Raw genomic sequence first — 15,406 nt, forward strand, 5'->3', positions numbered from 1 at the left:
TGTCTCTGATATTTACATAGATAGTATGTGCAAGCTTGCTAAGAATTCCTAAATAAAGATATACCTTAAAAAAGTAGTATTTCCCTAAAGCTTCAGGTAATAAAAGTTAGCAATATCATTAACTCCAGCCTTTGAGGGCATCTTTGAAAGCAAATGGGAAAATCTTTACATCTCATACATCAAACCTGCTGATAATGAGGTTTTGTAACATAATGGCTATGTTAGTATAATATATGTAACATAATGGCTATGTTAGTATTCAAAGGGCTGATTTTGCAGTGGCTGCAGAAGCCAAGGGAATTCTTGTCTCAACAGAAGGAACTGTCCCAAAGAGGAAATCAGCCCTATAACAAACTTAATGAGGCAGCTGCTGTCTCATGAATTTAAGAGTCAGTTTCAGGTACCTGCCTTTCTGAAGAGGAGCTAACCAAGATTTAGCAATTCACTGACAAAATCTGCCCACCACAATCCTTTTCTTCTTATGTATGTCAGGATATACTAATCATAGAATCATCTCATAGACTGATAGAATATCAGGGTTGGAAGGGACCTCAGGAGGTCATCTAGTCCAATCCCCTGCTCAAAGCAGGACCAATCTCCAACTAAATCATCCCAGCCTGGGCTTGGTCAAGCCTGACCTTAAAAACATCTAAGGAAGGAGATTCCACCATCTGCCTAGGTAACGCATTCCAGTGCTTCACCACCCTCCTAGTGAAAAAGTTTTGCATAATATCCAACCTAAATTTCCCCTACTGCAACTTTAGACCATTACTCCTTGTTCTGCCATCTGCTACCTCTGAGAACAGTCTAGATCCATCCTCTTTGGAACCCCCCGTGCAGTTAGTTGAAGGCTGTTATCATCTCCCCTCATTCTTCTCTTCTGCAGACTAAATAAGCCCAGTTCCTGCAGCCTCTCTTCATAAGTCATGTGCCTCAGCCCCCTAATCATTGTTGTTGCCCTCTGCTGGACTCTTTCCAATTTGTCCACATCCTTTCTGTAGTGTGGGGCCCAAAACTGGACGCAGTACTGCACATGAGGCCTCACCAATACCAAATAGAGAAGAACGATCATGTCCCTCAATCTGCTGACAATGCTCCTACTTACACAGCCCAAAATGCTGTTAGCCTTCTTGGCAACAAGGACACACTGTTGACTCATATCCAGCTTCTCGTTCATTGTAACCCCTAGGTCCTTTTCTGCAGAACTGCTGCCTAGCCATCCGGTCCCTAGTCTGTAGCGGTGCACGGCATTCTTCCATCCTAAGTGCAGGACTCTGCACTTGTCGTTGTTGAACCTCATCAGATTTCTTTTGGCCCAATCCTCTAATTTGTCTAGGTCCCTCTGTATCCTATCCCTACCCTCCAGCATATCTACCACTCCTCCCAGTTTAGTGTCATCTGCAAACTTGCTGAGGGTGCAATCCATGCCATCCTCCAGATCATTAATGAAGATATTGAACAAAACCGGACCCAGGACCGACCCTTGGGGCACTCCGCTTGATACCGGCTGCCAACTAGACATGGAGCCATTGATCGCTACCCGTTGAGCCCGACGATCTAGCCAGCTTTCTATCCACTTTATAGTCCATTCATCCAGCCCATACTTCTTTAACTTGCTGGCAAGAATACTGTGGAAGATCATATCAAAAGCTTTGCTAAAGTCAAGGAATAACACATCCACTGGTTTCCCCTCATCCACAGAGCCAGTTATCTCGTCATAGAAAGCAATTAGATTAGTCAGGCATGGCTTGCCCTTGGTGAATCCATGCTGACTGTTCCTGATCACTTTCCTCTCCTCTAAGTGCTTCAGAATCGATTCCTTGAGGACCTGCTCCATGATTTTTCCAGGGACTGAGGTGAGGCTGACTGGCCAGTGGTTCCCCAGATCCTCCTTCTTCCCTTTTTTAAAAATGGGCACTACATTAGCCTTTTTCCGGTCATCTGGGGCCTCCCCCGATCACCATGAGTTTTCAAAGATAATGGCCAATGGCTCTGCAATCACATCTGCCAAGTCCTTTAGCACCCTTGGATGCAGCACATCCGGCCTCATGGACTTGTGCTCATCTAGCTTTTCTAAATAGTCCTGAACCACTTCTTTCTCCACAGAGGGCTGGTCACCTCCTCCCCATGCTGTGCTGCCCAGTGCAGTAGTCTGGGAGCTGACCTTTTTCGTGAAGATGGAGGCAAAAAAAGCATTGAATACATTAGCTTTTTCCACATCCTCTGTCATTAGGTTGCCTCCCCCATTCAGTAAGGGTCCCACACTTTCCCTGACCACCTTCTTGTTGCTAACATACCTGTAGAAACCCTTCTTGTTACCCTTAACAAGCTGCAACTCCAAGTGTGATTTGGCCTTTTTGATTTCACTCCTGCATGCCTGAGCAATGTATTTATACTCCTCCCTGGTCATTTGTCCAATCTTCCACTTCTTGTAAGCTTCTTTTTTGCGTTTAAGATCAGCAAGGATTTCACTGTTAAGCCAAGCTGGTCACCTGCCATATTTACTATTCTTTCTATACATCGTGATGGTTTGTTCCTGCAACCTCAATAAGGATTCTTTAAAATACAGCCAGGTCTCCTGGACTCCTTTCCCCCTCATGTTATTCTCCCAGGGGATCCTGCCTATCAGTTCCCTGAGGGAGTCGAAGTCTGCTTTTCTGAAGTCCTTCTGCTTTTCTGCTGCTCTCCTTTCTTCCTTGTGTCAGGATCCTGAACTCGACCATCTTATGGTCACTGCCTCCCAGGTTCCCATCCATTTTGCTTCCCCTGCTAATTCTTCCCTGTTTGTGAGCAGCAGGTCAAGAAGGGCTCTGCCCCTAGTTGGATCCTCCAGCACTTGCACCAGGAAGTTGTCCCCTACACTTTCCAAAAACTTCTCAGCTCCTTTGATGGTATGCAGTATGGAAACAGGTGAGACCACGAAGGGTGGAGATGCATAGGTTTGTGAAAGTAGAATGAATTATATTGAAATTCATACAGTGGTGGAAAGAGGCAAATCATAGGTGGACAGAATCAAAACTTGCCCCTCTCAAAGATTCTGGTTTCTATCCCACCAGGTGCAACTCATTTTACTGTTGTTGATTTGTGCTCTGCTTTCTTTTCTGTCCCGGTTCACCCTGACTCCCAGTTCCTGTTTGCCTTTTCTTACAAGGGGCAACAGTACACATGGACCACACTGCCCCAGGGGTATACTGAAAGCCTGTCATATTTTTCCCAAGGATTATCCCAAGACCTTGCTGACCTTGTTTTCCCGTCCAGGTCCACACTAGTCCAATATGTAGATGATCTACTCCTCTGTTCCCCTTCATTGTCTGCTTCTGAAACTGCCTCTTTAGTGCTCCTTACTGCCCTAGCGAATAAGGGTCACAAAGCTTCTCGCTCTAAACTACAACTCTGTCAAGCTTCTGTCACATACCTTGGCTTTCTCCTCTCCCAGGGTTCCTGTGCACTTTCTCCCACCCGCGACCAAGCTATCATTAGCTTTCCCCGACCCTGTTCCCCATGCCAGGTCTGGAAGTTTTTAGGCATGGCTGGATTTTGCAGACAATGGATTCCCCAATATGCCTCCCTTGCAAAACTTCTCCAGGAACTCACTTGATTCTCTGTGCCTGACCCTATGCCGTGGCCCCCTGAGGCCAATTCTGCCTTTGTTTCCCTCAAACAGGGTTTGGCTTCTGCCCCTGCCTTAGGGCTGCCTGACTATTCTAAGCCTTTTACCCTTTTCTGCCATGAACAATCTAGGTGTGCACTTGGAGTTCTCACTCAGATGCACAGAGAAAAGAACCGCACAGTGGCTTATTTCTCTGCCACTTTAGACCCTGTTGCCCAGGGCTTACCCCTCTGCCTGCGTGCTGTGGCTGCTGCAGCACGCCTAGTCAAAATGTCTGATTCCCTTGCTCTCCGCTCTCCTCTTACCCTCCTTGTCCCTCACTGACCTCACCCCGCTCCAAGACTCTGCCCCAGAAACCGAGAAAGAATCCTGGGTTGCCCAAGGTTGCTCTCTACATCCCGATTCTTTTTGGCGCTCGCGTACTGGCGTCTTTGTAGGCCCCTTTTCACTCTACCCGTCTCTGGCCGCCCTGCTACATGGTGTTTCGCATGTCAGAAAGGAGGGGATGGTCTCTGCTGTAACTAAGACAGGATGGTGGGCCCCCCCATTTTAGCTCTTTTGCATCCCGCCACTGTGCAGCCTGTACCATTTGCCAAAGCCATAGTATTGGTAAACCTGTAAAAGTGGCCCAGGGGTTCCGGGGCCTGCCTCAAGCACCGTTCTTGCATTGGCAACTTGATTTTGTACAAATGCCTAAGTGTCAACAATATGAATTTATATTGGTTATGGTATGTTTATTCTCTGGTTGGATTGAAGCCTTTCCTTGTCGCAAGGCTGACTCACTGTCTGTTGCCAAATGTTTGTTAAATGATATTATGCCTGACAAGGGAATTCCTGCTACTCTGTCCAGTGATCAGGGTACACATTTTACTGGACAACTTGTTCAACACTTGGACTGTATATTGCATATCAAACACCTGTTGCACTGTCCCTACCACCCACAGAGTGCAGGTGCAGTTGAAAGAGGAAATGGTGTACTTAAGAATAAGCTTGCTAAAATTTGTGACTCTACAGGATTAAGCTGGCCAGTAGCTTGACCAAAAGGAGGGATTGTGAAAGTAGAATGAATTATATTGAAATTATAATTCATTAAAGAAATGCTACTTGAAGGGTTTGTTGAAATATAGTTGTCAGGAAGAGAAACGTTAAGGAGTGTGAGACAATGGGTCCTCAAATTAATTAACTTCAAGCTCCTACTGAGCTAGGAGATTGGTAAACGTTAGTATGCAAATAAGATATGTATGTATATTTGTCAGTTTCTGCTTCCTTTTGTCTCTTATGTTAAATTGGCTTTGGCTTATTTGTATAAATAAGTTAGCTTGAGCCTCAGAGAGGGGCTCATGTATCTGGGTGCATTGGCAAAGCGCTTTGCTAATAAACAGAGTGGTCTGACAAATTATGTGAGTCCTGAATCTGACTTTGACAGGTTCTTACATAAGAATGGCCATACTGGGTCAGACCAAAGGTCCATCTAGCCCAGTATCCTGTCTTCTGACAGTGGCTGGTGCTAGGGGCTTCTGAAGAGGAAAATTGAGTGATCCATCCCATGTTGTTCAGTTACAGCTTCTGGCAGTCAGAGGTTTAGGGACACCCGGAGAAGAGGGTTGTATCCCTGACCATTTTGGCTAATAACCATTGATGGACCTTGTGACAGGTGCAGTCTGGGAGCTGTGGGAACCGCTGTGCCCCCTAACCAGCCAACTAGGTTGGCCCTTGTCACACTGCTCTGCCGGTGATTCAGCCAGCCTCTCCACGCCCTGTTATGACCCAACATGACAGCAGGTGGCGCCACACACCCACTTGAGCTAGGTGAGTGCTTTACCTAAGTCATTCAAGGACAATCAGGAGACAACAGCCAATTTCCCAGCTCTCCAGCCTTGCCTCCTTGCTGTAGTATATACCCAGACTTATACTGTCTTGCACTGCACTGGGATCTGTACAATGCAAGCTCATTAATATATTTCACTTTTCCCTCAATGTGTGAAAGATATGCACCAAGCCTCTGTTAAGCAAGCTGAGATTTTTCTCAGATACTTCACTTAAAGACACACTGCTTAAGATAAAACAAGTTTATTAACTACAAAAAGATAGATTTTAAGTGATAGCAAACAGATCAAAGCAGATTACCTAGCAAATATATAAAAATGCAAACTAAGCCTAACGTACTAGATAAATAGGATTCAGATTAGCAATTTCTAACCCTGACTGATGATATAAGCAGTCTACTAAGTTTCCATAGAAATGCCTTTAGCCTAGGACCAGCACTTCTCCCAGTTGAGTCTTTGTTCCTCAAGTGTTTCCAGAAGTTCTCTTGTGTGGGAGGTGAGTCCACAAGATGATGTCACTCCCCACTTTATATAGTTTTTTTCCATATGGCGGGAACCCTTTGTTCCAAGCTAAGTTCCCAGCCCAGTTTGTGGAAAAATATAGGTACCAAAATGGAGTTCAGTGTCATGTGGTCTGGTCACATGCCCTTGCATGCCTTGTTGAGTAATAGCAGCCATTACTCATAGTCTGGCTGAAATGTTCACAGGAAGGCAAAGCTCTTCCATGATCCATTGTCTTTGCTGATGTGCCACTGTTAGAGGGCTTTCCCTTCACCCCCTCCCTTGGTTCTTGTCACGCAAACAGAAAGCAGAAGATCAGAACTCCGAAGTGCAGGCAATGCAATGTTTATTGGGGTTAGTTCCAAGCAAGCACATCCATAGCGCTACATGCTGGCAGAATTTGTTTTCCAGTGTAAGCAGAGTCAGGATGAGCTCCACCCTGACATCTGGTGGTGAGGCGTAGCAAGTTGTGGAAAAGAACTTCAGGGGCTGATCTTATTTGCATAGGAACATCCACCCCGCCTAGAATGAGGCCATAGCTGCCCAAATGGTCACTTTGGCTGCTGTGGGATCCCCAGTGTCTCCGTTATTGGGGCAGGAAGAATAAATTGTTATTACCCTGATTATGTGAATCAAGGACAGTGGAACTGTACCTGGCCTTTTGTTATGATGGAGGGACTCGCCATCAACTAAATAGCACTTGCTAGGCAAGGGACACGGGTTCCAATTCTCTGTGAATTGAGAGAGGTTGGGAGTAAGTATTAATAGTTGGTGGAATAGGGCCCCCTGGTGAGGGCCTTATAGGGTAATTGCACTTCCTCTTTTCTCCACTGTGGAATATCAGAGCTAATTTTGATTCTATTAGGAGTCTAGTTACAGGCTGCTGAGCTGAATTCACTTTGGGCTAATGGTACACCAGCACTGAGGTTCCCCTACTGCAAGCTGAAATCACAAAAGAGCTAAACTTACTAAGAGCTGGAATCAGAAGTGTTCTGTTAAGTAGTGGGGGAGCCTGAAGATATATGGTGGAGCAGTTTGCGGGTCGGCTGGCAGGGCAGAGCAGAGCATTGCAGTTTGTGGGATGGCAAGCAGAGCGGCTGGTAGAGCAGAGCAGTTTGTCGGATGCCTAGAGCAGCTCATGGGGCAGCTGGCAGAGTGGAGCCCCATGGAGAGGTGACCCCCCCCACCCCAATCTCCACCCAGGTTGGGAGGTAAAACTCTGCAGATAAACTTTCAAACTCTAGGGCTGCCCTGACCAGGGATAGAGGCTTTTGGGTTGTTGGACTGTTGGGACTTTGGGTGATTTTGGGTTGCTGGACTCAAGAACCAAAGGGAAAGGACACGCCCCAATTTGCTTGGGGTGGGTTTTTTGCTCATGGGTTGTGATATGAATCCTGTTGGTGGTGGTTCCCCAACATAATGCCACACTGTTTCTCTCTGTTATTAAAAGGCTTTTTGCTACACTCAGACTCTGTGCTTGCGAGAGGGGAAGTATTGCCTCTTGGAGGCACCCAGCAGGGGTGGTATATATTTGTCCCAGGGCTCGAGCCAGTTTTGCATTGTGTTATTGGAATGGAAACCCTAGATACTGAACGCGGCCCTTGTTGCTGCCAACTCTGACAGGCAGAAGGGTTACACCAGTGTTCCGTTCCTAGCTCTGACTCCCCACAGAGCATTTACCCCATGTCCCCTTTCCCAGCTCTGATGCCGCAGAGCCTTGCTTGTGTCCCCATTCCCACCTCCTTCTTCTTACCAGGCCCAAATATACCTGCAGTGCACATACCTAGTCACACCCTTTACAACTTATGGTTATGTTCCGTTTTGAAGGGTGGTGAGCCTGGGGTCTTTGTCCCACCTTTTTTATATTCCATGAGAGGGGTAATGAACAAGGTTGTATTTTGGCCAATACAGGCTTTTTTTTGGGTTTTAGTGTTTTTTATGCCTCTTCCCCCCTCTCCCACCATCTCCCTTGCTCTTCCTAACTGGTTGCTCGACCTTGGTGTAACAGAGTGTGGGGGAGTCAGGGCCCTGCACCCCCCCACTTCTTGCAATTCACTGTGACTCTCAGCCAGCCAGTAAAACAGAAGGTTTATTGGATGACAGGAACACAGTCCAAAACAGAGCTTGTAGGTACAGAAAACAGGACCCCTCAGTCAGGTCCATCTTGGCGGGTAGGGAGCCCAGACCCTGCTTCTGGGTCTCCCTCCGTTTCCCCAGCCAGTTCTAAACTGAAACCCCCTCAAGCAATCTCCCCCCAACCACACCCCCTGGCTCCTCCTCCAGCCTTTGTTCAGTGTCATGGGCAGAAGGTGTCACCTGGCCCCAACCCCGTCCTGGGCTCAGATTACATGCTCAAGTGTCATCCCACAAATGATTTCACACCCTGATATCCCACCACCATCCAGCACCAAAACCAGTAAAACTCCCAAGCAATATTACCAGGTCAATACTCCCCCCTTCGAGACTGAACTGAGTGGGGTCACTCTAACCAGTGATCTGGTGAAGTTCAGGCCCCCCTCTCTGGGACAACGCATCAGCTATCACATTGGCACTCCCCTTCACATAGACCACCTCCATATAGTAATCCTGCAGGAGCAGGCTCCACCTCAGGAGCTTGGCATTGGCTCCTTTCATTTGGTGTAGCCAGGTTAGGGGGAGTGGTCAGTGTACACAGTGAAATGTTGCCCAAATAGATATGGCTCTAGTTTCTTAAGGGCCCATACCATAGCCAGGCATTCCCTCTCTATGGCCGCATAGTTTTGCTCCCGAGGTAACAACTTCTTGCTCAAGTACATGATGGGATGTCTCTCCTCCTTTTCATCAGCCTGCATTAACACTGCACCCAGCCCCGTGTTTGAGGCATCGGTGAACACCATAAAGGGCTTGTCAAAGTCTGGGGTTACCAGAAGTGGGCCACTGACCAGAGCCTCCTTCAGCGCACAGAGAGCCCTCTGGCACTGCTCGGTCCAGACCACCTGGTCTGGCTTCCCCTTCTTGCATAGCTCAGTGATGGGGCTGGCTATGGAGCTAAAGTGTGGCACAAATCTTCAATAATACCCCGCCATCCCAATAAAGGCTTGGACCTGCTTTTTGGTTTGGGGAGAGGACCAGTCTCTGATCCCCTCCACCTTGGCTGGTTCTGACTTTAGGCAGCCACTCCCCACCCGGTGGCCCAGGTAAGATACTTCAGCCATTCCCACCTTGCACTTCTCAGCTTTGATGGTCAGCCCAACCTTCTGGAGTCAGTCCAGCACTTGTTTAACCTGGAACACATGGTCCTCCCAGGTCTGGCTAAAGACACAGATGTCATCGATATATGCCATGACAAAACTCTCCAGCCCCCTCAGTAGCTGATCCACCAGGCACTGGAAGGTAGCGGGCACCCCCTTGAGGCCAAAAGGCAGGGTCAGGAACTCAGAGCCCCAGATGGGTGATAAAGGCAGATTTCAGCCTGGCATCAGCATCCAGTGGCACTTGCCAGTAGCTCTTTGTAAGATCCATGATGGTAAAGTAGTGAGCTCCTCCCAGTTTGTCTAGGAGCTCATCAGGCCTGGGTATTGGGTAGGCATCAGATACGGTGATGGCATTAAGCTTCTGATAGTTCACACAGAACCGGATCAACCCATCCTTTTTGGGGACCAGCACCACAGGCGGGGCCCAAGGGCTGGCAGATGGCTGGATCACCCCCAAAGCCAGCATGCCACTGACCTCTCTTTCCAGGTCCTGAGCAGTTTTCCCTGTGACTCGGAAGAGGGAGCATCTTATGGGTGGGTGCGATCCTGTCTCCACCCAGTGGACAATCAGATTGAGTCCAGGCTGGTTGGAAAACAGCTGTTGGTACAAATGCAACACCCCTCTGATCTCAGCTTGCTGGGCAGGGGTTAGCTCATCAGAGAGGGGAATTGTTTCCAGGGAGGAGTCAACTCCCGTCTCAGGGAATAGATCTACTAAGGGGTCATCTCCCTGCTCCTCCCAATGTCCACACACAGCTAGCACCACATTCCCCCTGGCATAGTATGGCTTCATCATATTCACATGGTACACCCGGTGGCAGTGCGCTCAGTTAGATAGTTGCGCCACATAGTTTGACAACCTTGAAAGGGCCTTCCCAGGTGGCTTGTAGTTTGTTTCTTCTCACAAGGATGAGAACCATCACCTGGTCTCTAGTGGCATAGGCCCCACACCGTGCAGTCATACCAGACCTTCTGTTTCCTCTGGGCTCTGGCCAGATTCTCCTTGGCCAAGCCCATGAGCTCAGCAAGTCTTTCTCGGAAGGTCAAGACATACTCCACCACTGACTCTCCACCGGAAGTGGCCTTCCCCTCCCATTCGTTTCTCATCAGGTCCAGGGGCCCCCTTATCCTTCTTCCATATAACAGTTCAAAAGGCGAAAACCCGGTAGACTACCAGGGCACTTCCCTGTACACAAACAGCAGGTGAGGTAAGTACTTGTCCCAATCCTGTGGGTGCTGGTTCATTAAGGTTTTCAGCTTCATCTTTAGAGTTCCGTTGAACCTCTCCACCAGCCCACTGGACTGGGGGTGATATGCTGAGGCCCAGATGTGCCAGACACCACATTTCTCTCACAAGCACCGGAGCAGGGCTGACATGAAGTTGGATCCTTGGTCTGTCAAGACTTCTTTGGGGAACTCCATTCAGCTGAAAATGGTCAGCAGTGCATCTGCCATGGTGTCTGTTTCAATAGAGGACAAGGCCACTGCCTCGGGATAATGGGTAGTGAAATCTACCACCACCAGAATGTATTTCTTCCCCGACCAGGTCGTCTTGCTGAGAGGACCCACTATGTCCAAAGCCACCTTCTGAAAAGTCTCCTCTATAATGGGCAGAGGTCTCAAAGCCACTTTCCCCTTGTCCCAGGCCTTCCCCACCCTCTGACAGGGGTCACGGGATCAGCAATACTGTTGGACAATAGTAAAGACTCTAGGCCAGTAAAAGTTCCAGGCAGAGGCTGCTACAGTACGCTGAATTCCTTGGTGTCCTGAAAGAGGTATGTCATGGGCCAGGTACAGTAGCTTGCAGTGATACTTCTGGGGGACTACCAGCTGCCTCCAGATCTCCCACGACTCCATTTCCCCTGGGGGAGCCCATTCTTGGTACAGGAATCCCTTTTCCCACAGGAACCTCTCCTGGCAACCTCTCCCCATGGTCTGTGCCACACTGAGGCCAGCCAGGTTCCTTAGCTTCCGCAAGGGGGAATTTTTCTGCAACTTGGCCTGGAACTCAGCAGCTGGGGAAGGGATGGGGACCTGCTCCCTCTTGGCCTGCTGGGTCTGAAGCCGCTGCCCCTCTAAGCCTTGCCCCTGGGCACTCCCTCCCACCAGGGTAGGGTCCTGTGCCTCTGGTGAGGTACCCTCTCCGATGTCAGGGCATAGCACCCCTCACCAGCTCTGGCTACAGGTCACGACTAGGGTGTTCTGGGGGTTGCTTGGCCAATCATCTAGGTCATGCCCCATCAACACCTCAGTGTGCAAATGATGGTGCACCCCCCCACATCCTTGGGGTCCTCCTTGGCTACCCATTTCAGAAGTACCCTCGCCACGGGCACCTTGAATGGGGTCCTGCCCATACCTGTTGGGCACCACCTGATCTGGGGCCACCACCTCAGGCCGTGCCAGCATCACCTCAGGGCCCATGTCACAGTATCCATTGACCTTCCTCCCATCCACCTCTAGGGGAACAAGGCACTCGCTCTGCAGGGACAGCCCCACACCCACCCTGTAAACTGAGAACCTTGAGTCCGGAGCATCCAGCCCCCCAGTGGAGCTGGTCTGGGTAACTCCTCCCCCCTGAGCAGTTGGTAAGCTGCCAGCGCCCCTCCCTAGGAAGCTTGCCCCTCTTCCGGCTGTGTCTCTACCCAGTTAACCCTGTGTGGGTTTGGTCTGCTCAGTCTGTCCTTGAGCTTGGGGCACTGGGTCCGTATGTGACCTCTCTGCCCACAGTAATAGCAGTTCATGTTCCATTGGTCCCCTTGAGCTGGGCGGTTGGTCCAGATGTCAGTTGTTTCCATTGGGAGAGGTTCTCCACATTTCCCCTTTGTGGGGTCCCAGGGTGACTCGCTGCATCATGGTGGGCTTAATCTTTTGGGACTCCTCCTTTCCACCCCCTGACCAGCTGTCCACAAACTCGTCGGCCAGATGCTCTGCAAGTCCTCTGGCTTTTTGTCCACCAACCATATCCTCAGGTCAGATGGGCAATGTTCATACAGTTGCTCCAGAACAATCAGTTTAACCATGTCCTCCTTAGTCTGGGCCCCATCTGCCCACTTGTGGACATATCCCTCCATTTGGAGGATCAGTTCCAAGTATGTGTCCTCAGGGGTTTTACGCTGACTCTGGAACTTTTTCTGGTATGCCTCAGGAGTCATCCCAAACTTGCATAGCGGGGCCTTTTTGAACAGTTCATAGTCCCCTGCCTCCACCCCTTCCATTCGGCTGTACATCCCCACGACTTTGGGGTCCAGTAAGGGGGTGAGAAACTGGAGCCTGTCTGCAGCGTCAACCCTGTGCAGCTTGCAGGCCTTCTCAAAGGCAATCAAGAATTCATCTATGTCCTCCCCTTCCTTAAACTGGGACAAGATGCACTTATCAAAGCTCCATGCAGTCCTGGGTCCCCCCTCACTCACCACAGCAGAGGGCTCTCTGCTCCTCAGCCTTTCCAACTCCAGTTCATGCTGTCGCTGTTTCTCCCGCTCCTCCAGTTCATGCTGCCTCAGCTCCAGCTCTTTCAGTTTTATCTCCCTCTCCCATTCCAGCCGCCTCAGCTCTAGCGATGGGGAGCTCTGCCGTGAGGATCCCCTGCTGGCCACTGGAGTCACGGTGCCCCCGGTGCTCACCGGGCTCCTTCCAGCCCCTCCCCTAGCCATAGGTAGGAGAGGTCTCGGAATGCCTTCAGCAGCAGTTTGACCCCTCCCAGCTGGGACAGACACCAGTGTCCGTCCTGCATCTGCCGGGCTGCTTCCCTCAGAGACAGGGATCAGCTCCTCTGACTGATCCTCCTCCTCCAGCTGGGCAATCAGCTGTTCTTTGGTGAGCTTTCCAACACGCAGCCCCCTCTTCTTGCACAGCTCTACCAGGTCCCTCTTAAGGAGATGGTTATACATCTTTCCACTGTTCCCAAGTTGCTGTGGACTCACAGACCTGTGTGCTCTTAGCTTCCCACGGTTTCCCGGAAGAACCCCTACTGTGCCAGCCCTTCTCCAGGTCACCACCTCTCTCCCAGGGTCAAGCCGCAGACTCCTCCGCCCCTGGAACCACTCACCAGGGGGACCCTGTTCCTGCAATAGTCCTTCTCTCCACCAGGGTCAAGCCGCAGACTCCTCCACCCCGGAATCCCATTACTGCAACAGTCCTTCTTGCTGGTCAGACACTCCCAGGAGTTAAGCGCAGATCCTACACCCCCGAAACTGCTCCTCTCTGGGCCTTCAGCACACCTGGTCCTCGTTAATCCCCCTTCATTTTACTGCTCCCCAGTCACTTTCTGCAGGAAGCGCCATCCACAGGGTACAGTACATCTCCCCGCTACCACCAATTGTCACGGAGTGTGGGGGATTCAGGATCTTGCACCCCCCACTTCCTGCAATTCACTGTGACTCTCAGCCAGCCAGTAAAACAGAAGGTTTATTAGATGACAAGAACACAGTCCAAAACAGAGCTTGTAGGTACAGAAAACAGGACCTCACTTCTGGGCCTCCCTCCGTTTCCCCAGCCAGCTCTAAACTGAAACCCTCTCCAGCAGTCTCCACCTAGCCACACACCCCCGGCTCCTCCTCTAACCTTTGTTCAGTTTCGCGGGCAGAAGGTGTCACCTGGCCCCAACCCCCTCCTGGGCTCAGGTTACATGCTCAAGTATCATCCCTCAAGTGAAGTCACACCCTGATATCCCACCACTATCCAGCACCAATGCAGACAGTAAACCGGAAAAACTTCCACACAACCTTACCAGATCAATACTCCCCACTCCCTACACCATCACACTTGGCTTGAGAAAGGAGCCAGGCAGCATTCCAGTGTATGCTTATATATTACACTTCCACCATACCCTGCAACACTTTAGCTGTTCTTATTTGTTTCCATTATACTAAGAACCCCATGTGGCTTGGCAAAAGCAACATACACAATGATTTTGTCCTTTGTTTACACATATTAGTAAAAATATAAATATATTAAAAATCAAATGGGCAAACAAAACCCAAAATTCTATCTCAGGCAAAAATACAGGCCTGAATCCTACATTGTCACTAGCAATCCTAACAGTCATTAGCATTGTCTAGCTTCTTCATTGTTGTACCTGAAAGGCTAGTTGTGGGTGTTACCCAGAGGAAGCATATTTGAAGTACAGCTACATAGTCAATATTCATAACTTCAGATACAAAAATGATATATGCACACAAATAGGATAATCATATTCAGCAAATCACAACTTTGCCAATGACACTTGGACACAACTTGTACAAAGTGCATCATAAGTATGTCATAACCATATCATAATCATACCACTATGATGAGTATGGGGTGCAGTGTCACAGACCTATCCTCCAAAAATGTATCTAATTCTGTTTTGAACCCAATTATACTTTTGGACTTCACAACATCTCCTGGCAATAAGTTCCACAGGTTGACTGTGTATTGTTAGAAGAAGTACTTCCTGTTGCCTATTAATTTCATTGGGTGACCTCTGGTTCTTGTGAATAACACTTCCTTATTCACCTTCTCCACACAGTTCATGATTTTATTGACCTGTATCATACCCTGCTTAGTTGTCTCTTTCCTAAGATGAACAATCCCAGCCTTTTTAATCTCTCCTCATAGGGCAGCCGTTCCATGCCCTCAGTCGTTTGTTGTCCTTCTCTGTCCTTTTTCCATTTCTAACATATCTTTTTTGAGATAGGGTGACCAGAACTGCATGCAGTGTTCAAGATGTGGGTGTAACATGGATTTATATAGTGGCATTATGATATTTACTGTCTTATTATCTATTCCTTTCCTAACGGTTTCCAACATTATTCAGTTTTTTTTATTGCCACTGAATGCTGAGCAGATGTTTTCAAAGAAATATCCATGATGACTTTAAGATCTCAACCCTATCATTATGAATGTACAGTTGTGAGGATGTTTTCTGATTTACAGTACTTTGCACATATGAACCTTACATTTCATGTGCCATTTTGTTGCCCAGTTTTTGTGAGATCCCTTTTCAACTCTTCGCAGTCAGCTTTGGATTTAACTCGCTTGAGTAATTTTGTATCATCAGCAAACTTTCCCACATCAATATTTACCCCCTTTTCCAGCTCGTTTACAAATACGTTAAACATTATAATTCCCAGTATAGATTGTTGGGGGACTCCACTATTTACCTCTCTCAATTGTGAAAAGTGACCATTTATTCCCACCCTTTGTTTCCTGTCTTTTAACCAGTTACTGATCCATGAGGGGACCTTCCCTCTTATCCC

Source organism: Lepidochelys olivacea (assembly GCF_965140295.1).
Source record: "Lepidochelys olivacea isolate rLepOli2 genome assembly, chromosome: 8".
NCBI classification, from domain to species: Eukaryota; Metazoa; Chordata; order Testudines; family Cheloniidae; genus Lepidochelys; species Lepidochelys olivacea.